Here is a 24031-nt window from a genome sequence, read left to right on the forward strand (position 1 = left end):
TAGTAATTCATAAATGGTGGTTTTATTTGAAATGAAGATAACTTTCAGTCATTTAAAAATCAAGGTAAGTTAAAAGAATTTGATTTTTTATATTTATTTAGATTATACAATAACCAACTACATTAAAAAATCTACGAAACTAACAAAAATTGTTTTTCAACTAAGGGACATTTGTTTTGTAGATAATTTCAAGTTCTATCTATATATACAATTTTTGAAAATTCGGACAATAAATTAGTTTTTGCCGATTTTTAAATATAAATATATAAATATAGTCTATGACCGAAGCTACCAACTTTGTGAAGTCGCCTACTAGCCCCCACACATCTAAAATAAATCAATTCAACTCAACTACCACTAAAATTTCATTTAGATATCTCAAATCTTTTAAAATTTCAATAATTTATATTTTTGAGTGATTTTCGGAAGTGGGCCTTATATGGGGGCTATGACCAATTATGAACCGATCACAATGAAATTAGGTCGTGTGATTTATGTCTCTATGAAAGTTTACTATGTTGAATTTTGTGAGTATACCAACATTTTTAAGCGATTTATGCACGTAAAAGTGATTTTCGGAAGCGGGTCTATATGGGAGCTATGACTAATTATGGACCGATCATAACAAAATTTGGTGACATGAATTTTGTATATATAAAAAAAATATATATATAAAACTTATTTGGAGCGCAATTTGTTGAGATACATTTATAAATTAAACATTTATGACCGATAAAGTCCAATTTCGGAAGGACATTTGTATGGGGGCTAGGTGAAATAATGGACCGATTTCAGCCAGTTTCAATAGGCTTGGTCCCTGGGCCGAAAAAATAACATGTACCAAATTTGATTGAAATATCTTCAAAATTGCGCACAAGGTTTACATGGATAGCCAGCCGACCAGACGGGCGGACCGACATCGTTTAATGGACTCAGAAAGTGATTCTAAGTCGATCGGTATACTTTAAGGTGGGTGTTAGACCAATATTTTTGGGCGTTACAAACATCTGCACAAACGCATAATACCCTCCCCACTATGGTGGTGTAGGGTATAATTAAAATAACTCTTGTTGAATTTTAAAAATTATTAAAAAAATAAAAAATAAAGCGAAACTTTTTATAAAAACTTATACATTTTATGCATACATTTTATGAAAGCTTAATTCTTTGTCTATCCATAATTGTTTAAAATTTTTAAATCGGTCTAAAAATGTGTGAGTTAGAGATACTAAAGTACTACGACCTACCCTAAAACAGTTTTTTCAAAATATCTCAAAATTTTGAAGGTGTTTCAAAATCTTTGAAAACGGTTTTAGTATGTCCTCACCTAGGCCTAGAACCCCCATTAGGTCGCTTTTCAAGTTCTGACAAAAATTGTCATTTTGTAGCAGAGTGTTATGGAAGATTTAGATCTCGAAGATATCTAGGGTCTTCAGAAAATTGACAGACAGACAGACAGACGTACATGGCGTAATAGTAATCTATAAGGATCAAGAATATATATACTTTATAGGGTCGGAAAATTAAATTGTGGAAATTACAAACGGAATGACAAACTTATATATACCCTTCTCACTAAGGAGAAGGGTATAAAAAGAATTAAAGAACACAGGAAAGGCGTAAGTGAACCACCTCGTCCAAAAAGGGAACGAAAGCAACTATAAAATGTTTAATGAATTTGAACAATATTACGGTTTCATGTCTGTCCGCATATTCTGGGCGGTTTTCGGCCAATACTCGCTTCAAACAAATCAGTTGCATTCAGTACAGGTTCCCTGTGATGGTCTGGTAAGATTTTAGCAGCTTATAATCTATAGGACAGTTTGGCTCCCACCAAATACAGATTATTACCTTAGCGCCATGGATATTTGGCTTTGATGTCGATTCTTCTGCTTGGGATTCACATGCAATCTCTTACGCTTCGGGTTATCGTAATGGATCCATTTTTCATCGCAAGTAATGATTCGATGCAATAATTACTTTCTTGTATAGCGTTCAATCAGAATTTCAGACATACAAAATCGTCTTTCAAGGTCTCCCGGCTTCAATTGAATAATGCCTCTTCATGGAATAATGCCTCCAATTCTTAGTATTCAATATTTTTTGACAGGCTGACGAAGCACATTAACCATAAGCTTCGGTGAGCAATCGGTGTGCATCAGCGGCACTTTTTTCAAATTAATGAAGTAAATCAAAATTTTCCAATGATATGACGCTTGGTTGGTACAAAATTCGACATTTTCGAAGCAAAAAAGGAACTTTGTTATTTACACTACTTAGTGAAAGAAGACTGATATTAACCCTTCAAAATGACGTTCAAAAAATACACCATCTATTGTAAATACTAGGGTATTCAATTAATCGGGGTTCTGGTTTAATCGGTTAACCGAGCAAATAATTAATCGGGGTTTAGATTTATTCGGTTAATTTGAAATTATTAGATCAACCGAATAATGGCTATTTTAATTTTAAATTGAAAATACAACCACGAATTTTTGTGGGACCTTCTCACTCCGGCGGGAGTGAAAAGTTTCTATTGAGATTTAAATGAGTTTAGTACGGGAACGTGTGAAAACGTACTTGTAGTGACTCTCTCGCTGATTGTCGATGTTGGAGATATCGAAAGCATGATAAAGAATATCCAATATCTCAGTTTTTTTTTAGTTTTTTCTAAGCATATCAAATCTTTCGTTATACCATTGGTGTCCTTTTTGTATTCTTTTAGATATTGAATACTTTTGATAGTTTCGTTAAGTCCTGTACATGTAAATGCAAACAAAATATGTCAGTTGTTATTCTCACTAAACATTTTCATTGGATGTTCGAAAACATATATAATTTTAATCTGAAATTTAAATTGAAATGGAAAAATAAATACAAATAAATATGTTAAAGTTCAAAAATAAGGAATTTCGGTTAATCGGTTAATCGACACAAATTAATCGGTTTATTTGTTATTTGAAAATCGTCAATTTTAAATTATTCGAACTGTTAACCTTTCAAAATTAATCGGTTAACCGATTAACGGTTAATCGATTGAATACCCTAGTAAATACTAACTCAATGATTATTACGTATTTTCAATATTGTTTGTAGAACAAGTTAAATTAACGAATCGTAACTTCCCGAAAATTCAGGATCTGTATGATCCTCTCAATTCATGTTCATGAAAATACGTTTACAATACGTCTCTGTATTTGGAAAATTTTGGTTTTGTAGCCTAATGACTGTCGCAGACCCAGACTATTTAAATTATCTCAATCAAGACTGATAACCATTGTGAATCAAAAATCACTTGTTTTAAAATTTAAATCTTGAGAAAATCAATTCAATTCAGTAATAAATGCATACAAATTTAAATTTATAAATAATACACTCACCTGAAATACAATTTACATTTCTTTACATATGAATTTATTACATTATTATCTTACAATTGAATACCCGAACCGATTTCCGTTTTATTTACAATGATTTTGTTTGTGTAAAAAAACACTTTTTACTTGTGCTTTTCCTTATTATATTATTTTAAATTTCAATAATTTTCCTATCCTCAACGAAACAAACAAAACCAACAAATTCAAACAAAAACTTTAATTCGCTTTTATTATATTTTAATTTGCCTTGATTTTGACATTTGCTCTACATTTGAACAAAAACAAAATGCCTGTTGGTTTTGCCTTGTTGTTTTTGTTGCCGGGACTTGTTAATTCGCCTTGTTCAAAAACAATAACAAAAAACAACAACACATTTGAATGTTAAGCATTACGCGACTCACACACAAAATCATGGCTTTAGTTTACAAAAACAACAACAACTACTAAATACAACAAAAATAAAATTATTGCATACACATCTTATTGATGATTTTGCATTTTTTTCACTGATTTATTTTAATAAAAACTATATTTTAACACAATTACTTCTTATAATGTTCAATAGCTAATGATTTTATTTACCTTAAACGTTTAATATTTTATTTAATGACAGACAACACAAATTATAACGACGAATTTAAAACGAACGATTTTAGAGGAGACCGTATAAGAACTAAAATATTTTTGCAAACAGAGTAGAGTTGCCAGTTCAAATGGAATTCTATTTGAGAGGAGGATATTAAATTTAATGATAGGAAGCTATAAAAAGAGGGGAACTATAAAAAGGAAAGCTATAAAAGAGGGGTTATATATTATTAAAGATTTCAATTCCAATTCTTAACATGATGTTATCATGAAAGGATAAAGTTTATCGTCCATACTCATATTCAAATTTTACATTTATAAAACAAAATTTGTTCACATATTTATTTGCGCATTTTATTTGAAGTTTTGGGTCAAAAATTTAAAACCAAAAAATGTTGAAAAAATATCTAATTACAAATAGTTTTTGTATTTAATTTACCTATAGATGCTTAAATATAATAATTTTTTGATGATAAACTATTTCAACACATTACAACCAGATATAAAATTTTTAGGCAAAATGTCTTTTTTTTTTCCAAGTTCTTACGGATTTCAACATAATTACATGCATTAGAAAGCTAATTAAATTTCCTAAATGTTTCTTAAAGCAACATTGCCATTTTGTTTAATGGTTTTTTATTCATAATATTACAAATTCAGATTTTCAAATACGAACTTATGATACCCTTCACCTTCGTGAGAAGGATATGTATATGTATATAAGTTTGTCATTCCGTTTGTAATTTCCACAATATAATATTCCGACCCTATAAAGTATATATATTCTGGATCCTTATAAATAATGGAGTCGATTAAGCCATGTCCGTCTGTCTGTTGAAATCAATTTTCTGAAGACCCCAGATATCTTCGGGATCCAAATCTTCAATAATTCTGTCAGACATGTTTTCGAGAAGTTTGCTATTTCAAATCAGCAAAATCGGTCCACAAATAGCTGAGATATGAGGAAAAAACCAGGACAACCTCGATTTTTGACCTATTTTTGATCTATATCTGTATTACTAAGTCATTAACATAGACAATATGGATATATAATGATATATATTTCAAAGACATTTGCAACGACGTATGTATATAAGTTGGACCTACAATAGGTCAAAATCGGAAAAAATAATATTTAAACCAAATAATTTTTTTCAGCGAAAAAAAAAATTTAAAAACAAAATTTTTTTTTTAAAATTTAATAAAGACATTTAAATTTAAAAACAAGAAAATTTAAAATAACAATTCGAAAAAAAAATTTTATTTTTCTCAGTTAACTTATCTGAACAACAACAAAAAATAGTTCGGAATAAATTTGGACCAAATTGTTCCCAATATTTGCAATCCTATTAAAATTTTGATACAAATTTTAGTTTTAGAAACTCAATAAGTATGTAATATATAATAAAATCTTTATTTATTAACAAAACTCAATGAAATTTTCAACGTATATTATATTTGTCATTCTAAATGACAAAGTGTAAAAAAACTTGTGAAAAGGTCAAAGAGAATCACGCAATTCCAAAAATTCTATTTTTAACAATTTTGCCCATAGGACCCACATTTACATTAAGGGTGGCAAAATACTTTGTGGATAAATAGGGAACACATCGAGGATTCCAAAGCTGCTTTCCGTTTTCTGATCTAAGCTTTGGGATTTGAGAACATGTGGCCCAAAGTTGAAATTTTGATAAAAAATACATCAAAGTTCTATGCGGCAAAGTCGAAAAATAGGACAAGTTTGTTATATCATAATGTTTTCCGTAAAGATACCTTACAGAAACATATAAAATTGTTATATGTTCATAAAGAAAGTAGTTTTTTTTTTAACAAAGAAAGAGTTAAGTCACATTTTCGCTTAAAAAACAGCAAATATCGACTATTTTTTTATTTTTAAATTGAAAATCGTTTATTTTTCGATCCATATTTGATATTGCTCTTAGATCATTTGTATATTATTGGTAATTAGTTGTCTAACTAACAATTGAAATTCGAGTCCATTCGGTGCAAAAATACACCCTATATTTTTAATAAAGCGGACCAAGGTATGACAAAATTTTTAAATTTCAATTTTGAAATGCCTATAAATCGGAAATTATAAGAGATAAATATCACACGCAAGACCTACATATATAGAAAGTGCAATAACTGATTGCTTGTAAACAAACCTTCATCCGCCAACTATCCAATAGATTACTTCTGGCGGGTAACTTTAGGGTAAAATATCTAAAGTGACTACACTCTTGATTACTTAGAGACACTTAATTGACAATTGACTTCACACTACATTGACTACTTGCTTAACTGCTGGAATATTAAAATAATTAGTTATATAACTAGTCAAGCAACCCGTAAGGTAGCTACTAAGGTAACTGACTCGTTGGTATGTGAATTCCAATACGTTGTCTACTTTGGACGTTGATGTCAACGATTAATTTGAAAGCAAAGCGTTTTTAATGAAAGTTTAAAACCTACTGCAGCAGAATTTCTGACACCTGCTGGCTAGTTAAAGATGTTTAAATTTAATTTTGCTTATTTAAAATGCGCATGTGATATAATTTTGCTAAATGAAGCGCCATCTAGTGGGGTGTAGATAATATTTTTTTATAAGTTTTTGGTTTGCGTCTATGATAATAAATTTAAGTTATCGTTTATATTCCCACCACCTTTGTTATCGTTAATCTAGTTTTTGTCTCTACTAACTGTACACGCACAGTTGTATGGTGTAGTATTGACCCACATAATTCAATATCGCATATTTGTCTTAAATGCTAGGAAGATCCTAGGAATTGGGTGGTCCTAATGCTAGGAACTTTTTAAATCACATGTTATTTTGACACTGAAATATATTATTCTATTCTAAATATCTAACTATCAGTCAGTGTCATACCTCCGCGGACCAAGAATTTTATCAAAATGTAGTAACTTGCAAGCGATACCTCCGCTAATGCCGACAAATTCATCCAAGTTCTAGAGACTGATATGACGAGCTCACCATCTCGTAGCAATACATCCCACATCTGACAGCATATTTCTCCCATTCTTATTAAAATCATTAGAAAAATAACAATTAATTTGTTTTCATCAAAAAATATCACATAAGATTGCAAAAATTAAGATTAGATTAAAAAAATTATTAAAATAAATATTGGAAAAGGATCTAGGATTTTGATGTTCGTCTTTTCACTTTGTTGAGCTTTTTATACCCTTCGCCATGAGTGGCAAGGGTATATATAAGTTTGTAATTCTATTTTAATTTCTACATTTTTCATTTGCGACCCAACAAAGTATATATATATTGGATCGTTATAGATAGCGAAGTCGATATAGCCATGTCCGTCTGTTTGTTGAAATCAACTTTCCGCCAAATAACTTACAAACATAATTGATACATCAATATATCGGGAATTCCTACGGCTCGGTTGCTATTTATAATCGAGAAAATCGGCCCACAATTTGGCTTGGAGGGTATAATGCGTTTGTGCAGATGTTTGTAACGCCCAAAAATATTTGTCTAACACCCACCTTAAAGTACAGGTCGCAGTTTTGAAGATATTTCGACCAACTATTATATCATATCATTTTTTCGGCCCAATGACCAAGCCTATTGAAACTGGCTGAAATCGGTCCATTATTTCACCTAGCCCCCATACAAATGTCCTTCCGAAATTGGACTTTATTGGTCATAAATTTTTAATTTATATATGTATCTCCACAAATTCCGCTCCAAATAAGTTTTATATATACAAAATTTATGTCACCAAATTTTGTTACGATCGGTCCATAAGTAGTCATAGCTCCCATATAGACCCGCTTCCGAAAATCACTTTAACGTGCATAAATCGCTTAAAAATGTTGGTAAACTCACAAAATTCAACATAGTAAACTTTCATATAGACATAAATCACACGACCTAATTTCATGGTGATCGGTCCATAATTGGTCATATCTCCCATATAAGGCCTACTTCCGAAAAATATTTTTCGGGAAAAATATTTTTTGACCCGAATTTTTTTTCCATCAAAAAATTTTTTTTGTCATAAATTTTTTTTCAGAAAAAAAAAGTGAAATAAATTTTTTTTCAAAAAAAAAAATTTTTAAAAAATTGAAAAAAACTTTTTTTAAAAAACAATTTTAAAAAAAAAAATTTTGAAAAATAATTAAAAAAAAAATTAATTTTGTTTACCTAAAAATATTTAAAAAAATTTATTTTAAAGTATAATTTGGTGAAGGGTATATAAGATTCGGCACAGCCGAATATAGCTCTCTTACTTGTTTTTATTACGGTGGGTCAAAGTTTTAATTTTTTTGTCGAAGATAGCATACTAACTGAAATAAAGGTCAGAGTTACATTGTGGATTTTTATGTTGATAATTTTTGTGGAAGATCTAAACCCTCTACCTCCTCTCTTTAGTCAATTGGACGTTTTTGTCAGGAAAATAAAAAAAAGTCCTTTCAAAAAGGACATTTAAGGATTAAAATATTCTACGAAAATGTTTGCCGGATAATTTTAGTGTTCACCAAATACACTTAATTAGCTTAATTAGCAAATTGTAAGTATTCGTACTTTCTGTTCGTTATTTTTCTTCTTTATTGACGAAGTTGGTGTAAATCCGAACACTCCACACTACCATCCGTACCAAAAGGGTTAATACCCAATAATAATTTTAATTTTATTTTCTACAAAATTCCAACTTAAAAGATGTACAACCGAATAGTATGCCTCCATACAATTAAGCAGCACTGTACGTTACTACATAAAATTGCAACCCTGATGGAAAAGTAAATTTATATACAAACAAACTCATATGTTTAGCAAACAGATAACAAGAGTTTGTCCAACCAGACGGATGTGTTGACAAAATTAACGGTATTTGAGTGCAAAGTGTTTTAAGAGAAATTTTCTTTCTATCGAAGTGAGCATAGAAATGTGGTTTAAAAGAAGAAATTCTTAATTAAAATATTTAAATAAATAAAAAAACAGGCAAGTAGGTGTTATAAATAAATAGAAAAAAGAAAGGAAATACTTAAATGAAATAAATATAAGCAAAAAAAAAATTAAACAAAGCAAATGTACGACGATGTGAATAATAAAATATACAAGTGCACATTATATTGTTATGACTGGATGCAAAAACCAGTTTAAAAGTATCTTACAAAAATTTATTAATGTTTACAAAAAATATTAACATAACAAACAAAACAATAAGAAAAATATAATAACAAAGAAAAACAAAACAAACAAGTTGCTGCATAAACACGCACGATTAAAAAAAAAACAATTATTATTAACATAAAAAGTACTATATACTAGGTACTACTAGATAAATGTAAATAAATTGCAAAATAACAACAAAGTGAAATAAATCAAGAAACAAAATATAAATAATAATTAACACTCAACTTAAACTTCAAGAAAAACAATAGACAGCAAGCTAGACGTAACGAATCGAATAATTCCTCTACTAGGGGCGGAAAAGGTAAGAATTGAATTGTTTATGAATTGTGTATGCATAGCTCTATAGTTTGTAGTTGTAGTATTTTTCCTTCAATTATTGTTAATTTATTATTATTATTATTGTTGTTGTTTTGATGGATTCTCACATTTGGGGGTTATTCTTACTCACTTAACAATACTACCGTACTTTTTTTACTCATTACTTGAACATGAGACGAACAACAACAACAACTACACAAACAAATATTGATTTTTATGTTGAAATGTTAAAGACAACAACAACTACAACAACACCATGAGCACATGACGTTATGTTCTATGCTCCAAGTTTCATACAAAAACAAAGCACGTACACATGTTTTTGTCGGTTTTTTATTGTTGTTGTTGCTGTTTTCTTTTTTGAGGGGGTTTATTAGCATTTCTCTTTCGTTTAATGTTGTTGTTGTAGTGTTGTGTGTTCACGTTTGTGTATTTGCTTCTTTAAAATTTAATACATAATTCTTTTCACTTGTATATATTTTTTTTTGTTTTTTTACTCAGTTTCATTCAGTTTTGTTTTGATTATAGTCTCAACTATACAAAAAATGGGGATAATAAACATTTCTTTATACAGTTGGTAACACTTTGAATGTTGCATTATGCAGAAATGCAAAATTTTACCCTAACTTAACGATAAATTGGCATCGTTTAGTTAGGGAATATTTTATAATGCATATTTTGCTATATTTTTTAGTTCTAAATGCATATTTCGCAAATTTTTCGAATTTAAAATAAAACAAGTAAGAAATATGTTCAAAATTGCGACCTGTAATTTGTGCACAAGGTTTACATGGACAGCCAGCAAGCCAGCCAGACGAACGGACATCGTTTAATCGACTCAGAAAATTATTCTAAGTCGATCGGTATACTTTAAAGTGGGTGTTAGACTAATATTTTTGGGCGTTGCAAACATCTGCACAAACATATAATGGTGGTATAGGGTATAAATATAGTCGGTCAAGACAGATATAATGCCCTACATCCAACGAATAACAATATTGTTCGACCAATAACAATATTGTTACGAAATTGTGCTATCGATTTGAATTTAACGGTCTGTAAAGACTACCTGCAACATTCATCATGTTTATAAACATGTCCATCAGTAGAAGCTTCTACTTATCAACAATGTTGATAGCAAGCACACATTTATTAGCATTGTTTGTAGGTATGGTAACACTAAGAGATAGTTTCTTACTTGTCAGTTAAACGTAACTTAACACGCTGTTATATTAAACCAGAAACATACATATTTTGCCGGAATTTAACCAATGATTGTGTTTTTCACTAGTGAATTAATTTTGTTAGCATTGCCATACTTTTCAGACATCACAATCACAAATCTCATGTTTATTCCTCAAAATTTTTCATATAAATATGGCAATACTTTAAATTGTATAAGAAAAAGAAACCGCGTACATGACTTTTTTTGTAAATTTTAACTTTGTAAAAGAAAAAGTGACATTAAAGTATATAAAATGTATATTAAAAATTATATTTGATGTTAATAAAGCAAATCAAAACAAAGAGCTGCTGTGCTAAATTGTTTATTTTATTTTTCATCTTTTTGTGCTTTAGTATTTTATACTTAAGCTAGGTACTCTGTTCAAAATTTCGTGAGAAATGCTGTCAAACTACATGTAAAATATTTGGAATGAAATATATAACCTTATTTTTCCACACGAAATAACATACGTAGCACTTCTTTCGCACGAAATTAAACGCAACAGCGAGCTGTCAAACTGCATATAAAATTTTTCGCATGAAAAAACCATGATTTTTCGCAAATATGAACAGAGTTTAACTAACCAATGATGCCGAGTTAAACCTAGATTATATAGCATATAAACAATAAGTAAGAAACACAATTTTTAGTTTAATTTAGGTTTAAACGAATAATGTAGATTATCTTTATCCCAGAAACTAGCTCTAAATGTTTAAGATGCTAACATTAACATTGAATCTGATAAATGCTCTAGTATTCGAACATTCTAGTTTTGTCCGTTAAGATCATTCATGAAGCTACTGGAAGGAAGATGGCGCTGTATATAAATTGTGGCAGCGGTTGCAGTCAGTAGTCAGTTTATCATAGGTGATATTAGAGTTAACATCAACTGTTTTGTACATTACCAGTGTGTTTTTAAGAATAAAGAATAACGTATTTTGAATGAACAAAATTATAAAAAAAATTGGTATTTGTAATACAATTGGTCAATTCACAAGTTCTCCTATAATGTCATAATGTCCTAATATTTCACAATGGTTTGCCTTACAAGCAAAAGTATCCTAAAATAATTCTACTCTGTATGCTATGTTTATTGTGTTATCATAACCAACCAACAGAGATCTGCGCAGAACTCCTAAGAGTCGGTTAAGCCAAGCCGCCGATTCGTGAAATATTAGGACATTGTGACACTATGACATGATAGGAGATATTGTGAATTGACCAAATATATTTATCACCAAAATTGCAATAATTTCCAATGGTTCGATAAAATTAAAAGTAACTTTGTTTTTTGTTTCTACAACATCCAAGAAACAAGAAATTTAATCCCAAAATACACCAAAAACAAACATCAAAATATTAGGTGTAACAGTTAAAAATGTGGAAGTTTTTAAACTTTTTATCTTTAATTTTTAAACATTTGTACAATATAATTTTATTGAAAGCATTGGCCATTGTTAGCTATGACCTTTTCCCATCATTCTGGAAACAGATGGATTCCCAGCCAAATGAACTGCTCATCTTTTGAGTTCATGAACGAATCAAGTCAAAAACTCTGTGCCAAAGTGAAGCGTATCCCAGATAGAGCGATCTGTATTGATCGAAACAAATAGTAGTCGGACGGGGAAAGTTCTGGTATATAAGGCTGGTGAGGCAAAATTTACCAACCACTTCATTCTAAATACTTTATAATAGGTATTTGAACATGTTATAATGGAATATTATGACATGTTCAAATACCTGTCTGGCCGTATATTTTGGGCGTTTTCAGCAAATGCTGGCTTCAAACGAATCAGTTGCGTTGGGTATAGGTTCCCTCTGATGGTCTGGCCAGATTTCAGCAGCTTATAAACTATAGGACCGTTTTGCTCCCACCAAATACAGCGTATTACCTTAACGCCATAGATATTTGGCTTTGGTGTCGATTCGGCAGCTTGGCCTGACTTCACATACGATCACTTACGCTTTATGTTATCGTAATGATTCGTTGCAAAAATAATTTTCTTTTATAGCGTTCAAGCAGCATTTCGGAAATGCAAAATAGTCTTTCAAAGTCTCTCGGCTTCAATTCGTATGGTATCCAATTTCCGTGCTTTTTGATTAATTCTGCTGCTGGAAAACGTTTTGAAATTACTGCTTGAGTAGCTCCCAATAATTTTGAAAGCTCTTGTTGAGCTTGACAACAATCTTCATGGAGTAATGCCTCCAATTTTTGGTCTTCAAACGTTTTAGGCTGGCCTGGTAGATCTTTGTCTTCCGCATCTAAATCTCTACATCTGAATCGAACAAACCATCTCTCGCACGTTGAAACAGATGGAACGTATTCACCATAAGCTTTGGTGATAATGGTAATGACGCGTGAGTTCTTCCTCCACCCAGAGCAGCATTACGAAGAAAACCCATATTACAATAAAGTGTTCATTAAATTCGTCATGATCTACAAAAATATGATTTATTTCTACATGTTGTTTTGAAAATTTCTCTCTCTTTCGCCAACAAATTGTTTCAAGTGTTGTTATTTGTTGTTGCTGCATTTCGCATCTTTGTATCTTCATTTGTTTTTGTTGCACGAGTACATACTGAGCTTTTGCGGCCTTTGACTTGACCATCACGGATGGTTATTATTGTTGTAGCTGTTTATTTCAATATTATTACGTTACGTATTATGGCAAGTGTTGTTTTGCCCTTATTTGCCAGACCCAGAATAAGCATGCAGATGTTTTCTTTCCGGTTTTTAATATAAGGTTTTGTTTTATTAGTTTATGGTCAATTTCATGGAAAGTTTATTAACGTTTTTTTTTTTTTGCAACAGCAAAAATTGTAAATAACAATTAAGAGGAAAAATAGTAATATTTAATAAGAAACTAGTAATTTAGGTTAGAATTAAAGCAGGAAGCTGTTACAGCCTTAAGTCAGAACGAACTGGATGCGCATAATGGTTTGATATTGTGCTGGATACCAGGTCATAGAATCGGAATCTTTCCTTGGCATTCTGCGATTCAAATCCGAATTCTCTCGCCAATGGACTCAAGCTGATAAAATGGTGTATTTCTCTCTCTTGGAGTATATTTTTGTAGTTTATATAGATCCATAAGATAGTTATAGATTAAGTCAAGTACAGATTTGATGAAATACACAATAAAGCGCTGATCATGTACTTTGGAAGTCGAAAGGAAATGCTTGATCAAGCCTCATAGATTGGTTTCCTTCTCTCTTTGAATAATACTCTTTGTTTCTATATTTCAAATTACAATTTAACAAATTAACTTATAAAGAACCTTATACTTACATTCAAATTGAAGTTTGTAAATTTATCAAACACAAAAATCGTTAAAAACTAATCATAGCTTTTGGCATTCATTTGTAAAATGTTGTTAGTTTTGACACTTTAATTATAAGTTAGCATACTCATGCCACATGCACTGTAAGAATAAGAAATATTTATATTCACCTTACACGTACACCTGAAACAATCATAATTTAATAATAACAACTACGTCTTTAGTTTTTGTCCAAAAATCACCTGTTCACCCAAAAACATTTCAGGGTTTTAATGCTGTGGGCAGAGAGTAGCGTTAAAAAAGAAAGAAAAAAAAATAATAAAAATCTTTACAAACTCGTTTTCAAACAAATTATGAATGTGTTGTTTTAACAAAATAAGTTTTAAGACTCATTAGCATTAAATATGACTTATGATAAGTTGGTTTTGAGATTAAAATAAAGTGATTCATTTTAAACAAAAGTTATTTATAAACAAAACGATTTAATTATGTTTTGAGGGTTTTTGTAAAACAAATATTACTTCCCAGAACTTCGTAACGAGTCATTAGAGATTTTAGAAAGATATTTGTACCCTACACCACGATAGTCTAACACCCACCTTAAAGTATACCGATCGACTTAGAATCACTTTCTGATTCGATTAAACGATGTCCGTCCGTCCGTCTGGCTGGTTGGTCGGCTGGCTGGCTGTCCATGTAAACTGTGCGCAGAGTACAGGTCGCAATTTTGAAGACATTTCGATAAAGTTTGGTACATATTATTTTTTCGGTCCAAGGACCAAGCCTATTGAAACTGGCTGAAATCGGTCCATTATTTCACCTAGCCCCCATACAAATGTCCTTCCGAAATTGGACTTTATCGGTCATAAATGTTTAATTTATATATGTATCTCCACAAATTCCGCTCCAAATAAGTTTTATATATACAAAACTCATGTAAGCAAGTTACGATCGGTCCATAATTACTCATAGCTCCCATATATCATAGCTCCCGAAAATCATCTCTTAAAAATGTTGGTATACACACAAAATTCAACATAATTAACTTTCATATAGACATAAATCACACGACCTAATTTCATGGTGATCGGTCCATAATTGGTCATATAAGGCCCACTTCCAAAAATCACTCAAAAGTATAAATTATTGAAATTTTAAAAGAAAAATGTTTTTGCTGTTTTACTTAGTGTAGGGTATTATATGGTCCGACCATACTTTATTACTTGTTTTATTTAATGACCTATTTTTTTATCAATGATTGATGATTTAATGAATATTAACAAATTTGGGGGCTTTCTTTCTTTAAAATGTTGAAGAGTCACAAACAAATTTACAGTGAGATTCATAAGAAAATGTATAACACGAGACGTAACTATAAACATTCCCACGAAAGCCGGTTCTACACACCGGAATGACCCGAGTTCACTCGGCCATGCGCTGTCAACTCAGCAAAAAATTCAAGAGGTCATTTTAAATTCGAAAAGTTATTTTGAAGTGGTGATCGAAATCGACCAGATATATATCCCTATTAGATGGAGTGGTGGCAATGAAATTATATATTGTCGTCCTCATCTTCACCCCAAAAGTTTATAAATAAGTCGCTTTATTGGACTCCCAAACGTTATTCATGCTGACTAATCATTAAGATATAAATTAACGATAGCCAGGATATTCGACAAAGTTGGGATGGATAGTAGGAAGCTCTAAAAATACCAACATATTCCAAATTTATTGGTGGCTATAAGCCAGTATCTGTTAGGCCCTGAAACTTTCTCTATGTCTCTGTGCTTCCGAAAGCCAGCTGATTCTGATGTCGAACTGCTGGAGCATCTCGGGAGCATACAACTTTCTATTATTCTTGACGTTATAGTTAATTTAGAAAACATTGTCCATAGTCGTTTTAAGCATGGAGATAAGAAACAGAAATGCAACTCAGAAAGGTTTTTAGTAAAACTCCAAAAATAAAGAAATTGAGTTCATGTCTTAAATCCAAGTACCCTGTATTACATATTGTCAAGTTGAGTGCAATAAGAAACTGATATTAGACTCCCGAAATATCAACATGATTGGCATGCTCATAATTACAATTCATTAACAATTTTAATTTGAACATAGTCTATTTACAAATGTTTTCTACGAATTTCTTCCACTCTTCTCTATCTCTTGCTATGTATCGTAACTGGTTGTAGGATTTTCTAGTCTCTTTAGCTACAGTATTTCTTCATGATGCTTTTGGTCGACCAACGCTTCGAAATCCCTGAGGTTTCCACTCAAGTGCCGCATGTGGGAGTGTGATGCAGCCAACTACATATATTTACGCTTCCTTATTTCATTTTCAACCTTTCTTTGGTTGGTCCTTAATAGCATATTGTCGAAAGTTATTCTTTGAGGTCACCATATTCTTATTTATGAATGTCTGCAATTTTTGAACTATTTCCCTTTCTACGTCAAGTATTGTACCACCATTTGTACTTATAATGCTGCCTAGATATTCAAAACTGTTCACTTGAAATGGACATTAAGTTCATTTCAGGTTATTTCCACATCCTTAAACTTAATCGCAAAAATTTTCATATTCTAATAGTGTTTCCGAAACACCATAATGATAACCAACCTTATATGGTGGTGTTAAACCCCCTTGACAAATAATCTTGATTTGACTTTTCTAGTCTTTCATGTGTAAGGATATTGGAGCGATCAAGACGGTCTTGTATCACCTCATTGAAGCCGATGCCCGATCAGTCATAGCAAATGGTCTCTTGGTCTCTTTTGACATTCATGTGTTAGAAAATTGATGGAACGCAATCATGACGATTCAATCCCAGATCAAGTTTAGTGATATGAAAATGTTGAGCAGCTTTAGTTCGCCGAAAGCTTCAAACAGGTGACACAGATGCCGATGTTTTTGGCACCAATTTTCGATGGGATATATCTTGTGATGGGTACCTGGTCATGCTGGGAACAAACAAGCAAAATGTTTGGCCAACAATGGAGGGATAGAGACCTTTTTCAGAACCTCTCCTAGATATTCTGCAATTAAAATCGGAATTCACTTGCAAGTATCTGGGTTCAATCAGACGAATATACCTTTGCTATGCCCAAGCGTAAATCTATGAAGTTTCCATTGATTCACAAGAGTGCACGATGAGGACTCTGAGCATGATTGCGCTATGTTAGAGTCTTGGAAAGCGACTTGGCTAGTAAGAGTTTTTGATCTCTCACCAAATTGGACAATTTACTTCATAAGAAGTCTGGTGCTGTTGTGGTGATGTCAACGGATGTCCAAAAGAACGTTTGGTTTGTGAGGCATAGATTCTCCTTTATTGCAGTCTACTAGCAGAATTCCTTTAATGTCATATTCTTGTAAAATTTGTTTTATAATAGACTAATTTTATGAGTACACTGACAAAGGACGAAACAGTGAAATATATTCTGATATATTTTATTGTATAAATGAATTTTATAGTCTCGAAAAATATTTGGTTTGATTGAAAGAGTTGAAGATACTGATATCTGATACTGTTATCTGTTAAAATTTTGACCAGACAATACTTAATCAAAAACCATATTTGGCTGTTAAAGCTCCCATTCTTTCGTAACCCCCAAATTAGTTGTTTTCCTAATTTGAACAAATGTGGGACATAAGTTATTGTTGGTGTTTCTCCAGTGTCTACGTTTATTTCTCGTGTATTCTGTAGATCATTGTTGTTGTAACAGTTCTGGGAAAAAAACTTCCGGTTGATACAGCTGTTGCTGAATTGACAATATTTGGCTCAGTAAGACTCGGGTCGTTCCAGAGCGAACATCCAATTATTGTGGAAACGGTAGATCATTGTATTTGAGAAGGTTTATATCTAGTCTTTTCATTTCAGGCCGTCCAAAGCCTTTCGTGTTATGTAAAGCCTTCTTGGGTCCCTTGATTGTTCCTTATGTTGCCTGAGGAAGAGAAATATAAAGAAGATAAGAGAGAGAAGTAAAAAGAAGAGGCAATGCAATAAGTTGAGAGAAATATATAGAGAGTAGGGATTTTTAGATAGATGATAGAGGAACTAGAGTAGAGAAGAAATTCAGAGAGCGCAGACCATCATGCGACAGATACGTGGTCACTATGAGGTTTTATTTGCATGTCCGGTCTAATTAACCAGCTTCTTTTCCTAATAAGGGCATCTATACACTTTAATTGTCTCCCAGATAATTCGGAGAGGTTGCTAAAGGATCGTTCCCCTAAAAGCCTGGTTGCAGAAGAAATGTCTGATGGTCTCTTCCTCCTCTTAATTTTGGCAACTCCTGCAGAAGTCGTGGTGAGGTGGCACAAGTTTTGCAGCGTGGGTACAGAAAGTACAATCCCCGGTGATCATCGCCACCATACTGCTGAGTCGTATTCGTGGTATACCGAGTAGATACGACGTGCGTTTACATCGATCCCCTTAAAGTCTGGTTGCAGAAGAAGTTTCTGATGGTCTCTTCCTCCTTTTCATTTTGGCAACTCCTACAGAAGTGATGGTGAGGCAGACCAAGTCTTGCAGCATGGGTACCGAAAGTACAATCCCCGGTGATGATGCTGAATCGTATTCGTTGTAGACCGTGTAGATACGACGTGCTTTTACAGTCCAACGCTGGCCTTATCATTGTCGTAATCGCACAGGTTTGTGCAAGTTCATAGTATGCATTATTTATCGGTTGTTTACAAGTTGACAGCGAAATGCAACATAGGAAGTCTATTACAGCTACCGACATCAAGGATCCTATCCTCGCCAAGTTATCAGCAATATAACTGCCTTCAGTATCCCTGTGTCCATGTACCCATCTGGTGTTAAATAGAGATGATACATTTTCGTCCTCTAGTACAGGAAAATTGAGCAATACATTCATTTAAGAGATGTGTAATTCAGAGCCCGGATTAAATTTTACATGCGGAAGATATCATTCTACAATTTTAAGTCCTTTTCAACCCAGAAGCATGACATACATTCTTCGAAGTATTGTTTGACTAGTGTTGGGGCCTAGTAATGGACAACCCATTTTACTAAAGTATTTAATATAATTGGTTTATTTTCTTAAAATTACAAAAAAATTCGATAAATTCCGCAAAATTTTCTATATATACTCTTTCATTTAAAATTTATCAAACTAAGTAACTTCCTTTAACTATAAATATTTTAACAAATTCGATTTTTATTTCAATTTCCTTTTCCGGTTTATGTGTTCCTAGAAAGTTTCAACATTGTTTTATTGCAATTCACTTTTTATTTATTGATTTTTTGTAGTTTGTTTGTATTTGCTAGCTGTGTTGTGTGTTCTTTTCCTACTTGTTTATTCAACATAGAAATTGTAAACATTGTTTTGCATTATCCTTGAATTATGTTGTTAGTTATTCTATGCCAACAACAAGAGTTACAAAACAAAAACAACAAAAAAGACGGCAACAACAGCAGCAGCAACAACAGCCTCAACCCAAACCATGTGAAAAGAAACGCATGTCAGGCATTAAAACATTTACAAAAAGTAAAGAATTTTTAATGGTGGTTGGTTTGGCTTCGTTTCATTTAGTTCAGTTCAATTCAGTTGCAAAGAAAAACCCCAACAATACTAAACTCTTAGTGGCCGTGTTTATTGGGGAGTAACTGACTGACTCACTGACTAAGTGACAGACATAAAGGCAGACTACACTCAGCAGACAGAGGCAGAGTAACTGGCTGACTGAGTAAAAGTGAGTGGGCGGGGGAGTAAGGGTGAGTAAACGAGCAGTTTATGTCTGCATCAGTATTCCTACATTTCTACTCGTAGATATTTGGCGCTACCGCTGGCGTCAGTATGGTGTCATTTATTTTTTTTTTTTTTTAATAAAGTCTTTATTATTATTTTTATAACAGAAAAAATGCATTTATATGATATTTTATTCTTGTGGATGAATGGCATGACTAAATTGAATTGCAGGAATACCTATTTGTTATATAAAAAATAAAACATTTTTCGTTCTTTGTATCCTCTATGCACATTAACATATACAAATTACATTGGGATACACTTAGAAAAATAATAGGAAAATACAACTGTGAAGAGTTTTCAGCAGTTCGTAATAGATAGGACCCATTTGGTCCCACCAAATACAGAGCATTACCTTAGCGCCATGGATATATGGCTTTGTTGTCGATTCGGCTGGTTGGCGGGGTTTCACATTCGATCTTCTACGCTTCGAATACCGAATTTTTAAGTCGTTCACCCAATATTATTTGGTGTATTAAGCTGAGTTTCTAGATTACTCCATACCAGTATACCTAATGATCTTTATGTCAAGATAAACTGGCTGGACATTTATCATATGGTGTCCATACCCCCAACCTTTCTTCGATTGAATGGACCTACTGGAAGGGAACAACATATAAGGTCGATGGAAGGCATCTTTTATAATGCACGAGCTAAGATGCGTGTTTCTTACAGACTATCGTACCAGTGCAGTGTTCTTCAGGCAACGAGTTAAGCCTTGAAATAGATATTCGGATTAACACCGATAGTCAAGCATTCTTGAAATCTCTCATGAGCTTTTATACGGCATTCAATCTTATTCTGGATGCGGGTCATCTCTGACGATATATTATTCGACTGTTCCGGTAATTGCGTTGTTGAGTCATTAAGCAATAAGTTTCGCTTTCATGTGAAAAAATCCACCAATGAAGTCCGGGGAAATCTCTGCGATTTTGCTAACATAATTTGGACTATATGTATATGTGATGGCAAGTGCCATGTGGCCGGTATAAGACTGTAGTCGACCAATAGCTCTGGTAAATCTTCCACGAACCAAACACGTATTATACTTCATTAACTACTGTACACTCCAACCATTATTCGCTGAGAGTTGTATTGTGTCGATGAATGGACAAGTTGAAAGGGAACATCACTCCGAGTGAATCCTTTCGAGTTCTTCACTGATAGCTTAAGGTCAAAGGAGGTAATGGAAGAATGCTTATATATTGCCTTTATCGGACTATCGGACCAGTACTGTGTTAGTCTGGCTGAGATTTAAGTTCTAAAATGATCTAAGAATATTCGGATTTTCACCGATAGTCGAGACAATCTAGTCTATACAACATTTAATCTTGTCCTGAAAAGGAGTTCATCTAAATGAGACGAACTTTTGCTGACAATTGTATTGTGTAGTCACTGGACAAGAAACTTTGGTTTCGTATGCAGAGGTCTACCAATTGAGTGATCGTTGTACAGCTATGATTGTAAGCAGATAATATGGACGGCAATGATCATGTAGCCAGCCATACTTAACTGAAAATTGACTACTACACACCCCAACTTTTCTTCGATATGTGCTCTAATGTGTCAATTGAATAAATCTGCTGGAATGGAACAATTACGAATGAATCCTATCGAGATTCTCAATGATAGAGGAAGTGGAAGGTGGAATTAAATTGCCTATATTGAGTCATTGGACTCCAAACTGGCTGAATGTGTACGAGGAGCATATTTGGGTTCTACAGATAATCAGTCTCTTACAGATAATGCAATCTTATCCTAGAATGCGGTTTATCTCTAAACGAGATGTCAAGGCATTTTACTGGTGTCTCGACAATTGAATTATGAAATTACTAACCAAAAAGCTTCACTTTCATGTGCAGAGTTCGACCGAATGATCGTTGTACCACTCTCATTGTCTAAACATGATGGATAACCTATATAACCACAAAGGTTATGTGGTCTTGGGATTAAAAAATCTTCCACTTGTTTAATTGTGCAATTGGCTTGATCGATGTGCCCTTTAGGAGATTAAATGATAGATGAGCAGTCGGAGAGTCAGCTTCAAGATGGTGACTTTTGTTGATTGATCTCACGTATCTATTGGGACTGTTATGCGTTTATCCTGGATCTCTTGACTGTATTTTCCTAGTACAAAAATGGTATTGATGGTAACGGATCCAAGTCTACCAACTTCCTGTTTAATGTAATTTAACAGACTCTAGCTGATTTGTAAACATGCCGTCCCTTAGGATGTCGATTCATGATAGTTTTTAAACCTTAATATTCTTATTTAAAGGAAAAAATAATATTTTCTTAATATGTGAGGGATAGGGGGCAGACTATCAACCCAACCAAAACTATGCTTGTCTATTTATCATACGTATGATTCTGAAACTAATTGCGCCGACTCGAATGGCTCATCCATTGAGTTTACAAATGATGTGAAATGCATTGGAACCACTCTTACTTGAATCTGAATGGCCATTTGTCCACACCAACAGCTGGGTCGTTTGGGAAATTTTTGTCATTGTGTTGAAACCAAAAATGATCTATGGTCGTTTTATTAGTGTAAACTGACCGATACTTACATATTGGACTAAGGTGAAACGGGTGACTGAGAGGACTCTGAATGATAAAGTCCATAGCCTCATCTGAGTCATCCTGCAAATATTGAAAAAATAAGAAGCTGATTGGTTAGTTGAGATCGTGAGATTTTTGAAAACGTCCATTATGTTAGGTTATGGGACCATATGTTACTGTCTCTGGTGATAAACAGGAATTTTGAAAACCATATATCAGACTTGGGAGCATAATACTGTAGATCAAGTTTGGTTTACCAACAGTTCCAAACAGGTTAGTGGTGATATATGATGGAAACATGCTCGTTAATTTTAGAGTCGGGGATTTAGGGAATTCTCAGTTGTGTTGTTTGAGGAGGAGATTTGTGGGTTTAAAGATTTTTGCGCTTATTATCTTATGAGGTAAGATCGAGTGTCGTTTTGGAATGCATAACCTCTCTAAACGAACTCGGTTACCATAATAGGTTGAATTTGAGCTGGGATAAGTTAGCTGCGCTCAATTTGTTTAAATTATTTATTGTTTTTTTCAGGAGTAAACGCCAGAAGATACTATCGCGTGAAAAGAGCGATCTTAGAGTACTTATGTTACTATTTACAGGACATCGTGGGTATAGATACTTCCAATTTGCTTTGGCCAAGTTTGACTATTTAGCAAGATACACTACGAGAGCTCTGAGCATTTACTTTGCGATTAGTCCTTTTTAGTGTTGTGCCGAGTTTAAAGGCGCGAAGGGGCTTTAATGATCCCGGTGTTTATATTGTATCCCTCTCCAAACAGTATAACTGGCATCATAAGAAGCCTGGGGCCATTGAGGGTATCAGTTCATGGATTCTCTCTAAATATAACATTAAAATAAAAAGTTGCAACTGTAAGACGATCCGAGGTAAACCAATTAAAAAAGTAATTACTTTCAAAAGGGTCTAGTTGTCTTCAAAAAATATCCCCATTTGAAAAACACTCAACAATCAAATTAAAAAATAAAATAGAAAGCACACCCTTATATGTAACTACAATATGACGAAACAAACATTTATCATAACAATCTAATAAAAAATTCAACTGTACAAGAAACAAAAACTGGATCAACGCCAAAAGATATGATAGTTAAAATAAAAGAAACGAAACGAAAGGTTTAGAATTTCAAAGTAACATCTTAAGTAAAATGCTAGTAGTTAATTCCATTATTCAAACATGTACAACATATTTAAGTGGTGTGAGCAATGCGAAAAACAAGTAAACTAACGAAACTATTGCAGTAAACTAATATTTTTATTAAATTTTCTCTAACAAGGTTTTTAAGGCATGTGTAAACATTGTGTTGCCCTCAATCTAAATAATAGACAAATTCATTTTATTTTTTTTCTATTTTAAATCAAAAAAATAAAGAACAACCATTAGTTTTATTGTGGGTCGTTTAAAAGCCCGATACACAGAACATTTACTCAACACACCATTGATTTTATGTGTGAACATTTGAAGCAAGAAAATATATAAAAAAAACATGCAATAATGCCATCATATATACATTTGTCTGATTAAATTTCTACACAGGATATGAAAATATATCTACGAGTATCTATCTATTACATATCGTCCCCATTTCATTAGTTCTCCCACTTTCTATTTGTGCCTTTTTCTCTCTAGAGTTTTGTTGAAAATATGTTGTACTCCTTTGTTAGGTTTATGTTGTTTTATTGTCCTTTGTGTTGTTTTTCCTTTTTTTTTTGTTTGGCATTAA

The 24031-nt window shown here is 32.6% G+C and overlaps 1 protein-coding gene across 1 annotated transcript in view; it reads left to right on the top strand.

Annotated features, from left to right (window-relative positions):
* The first annotated feature begins 8778 nt into the window (after positions 1–8778).
* Positions 8779–24031, top strand: part of LOC135957424 (PP2C-like domain-containing protein CG9801) — an 80054-nt gene continuing 64801 nt past the window's right edge. Inside the window, exon 1 of the mRNA XM_065508167.1 lies at positions 8779–9442. The gene's annotated coding sequence lies outside the window, so the exon portion shown is untranslated. The remainder of the gene's footprint in view (positions 9443–24031) is intronic.

This window comes from Calliphora vicina, chromosome 1 (genome assembly GCF_958450345.1).
Source record: "Calliphora vicina chromosome 1, idCalVici1.1, whole genome shotgun sequence".
Classification (NCBI taxonomy): Eukaryota; Metazoa; Arthropoda; class Insecta; order Diptera; family Calliphoridae; genus Calliphora; species Calliphora vicina.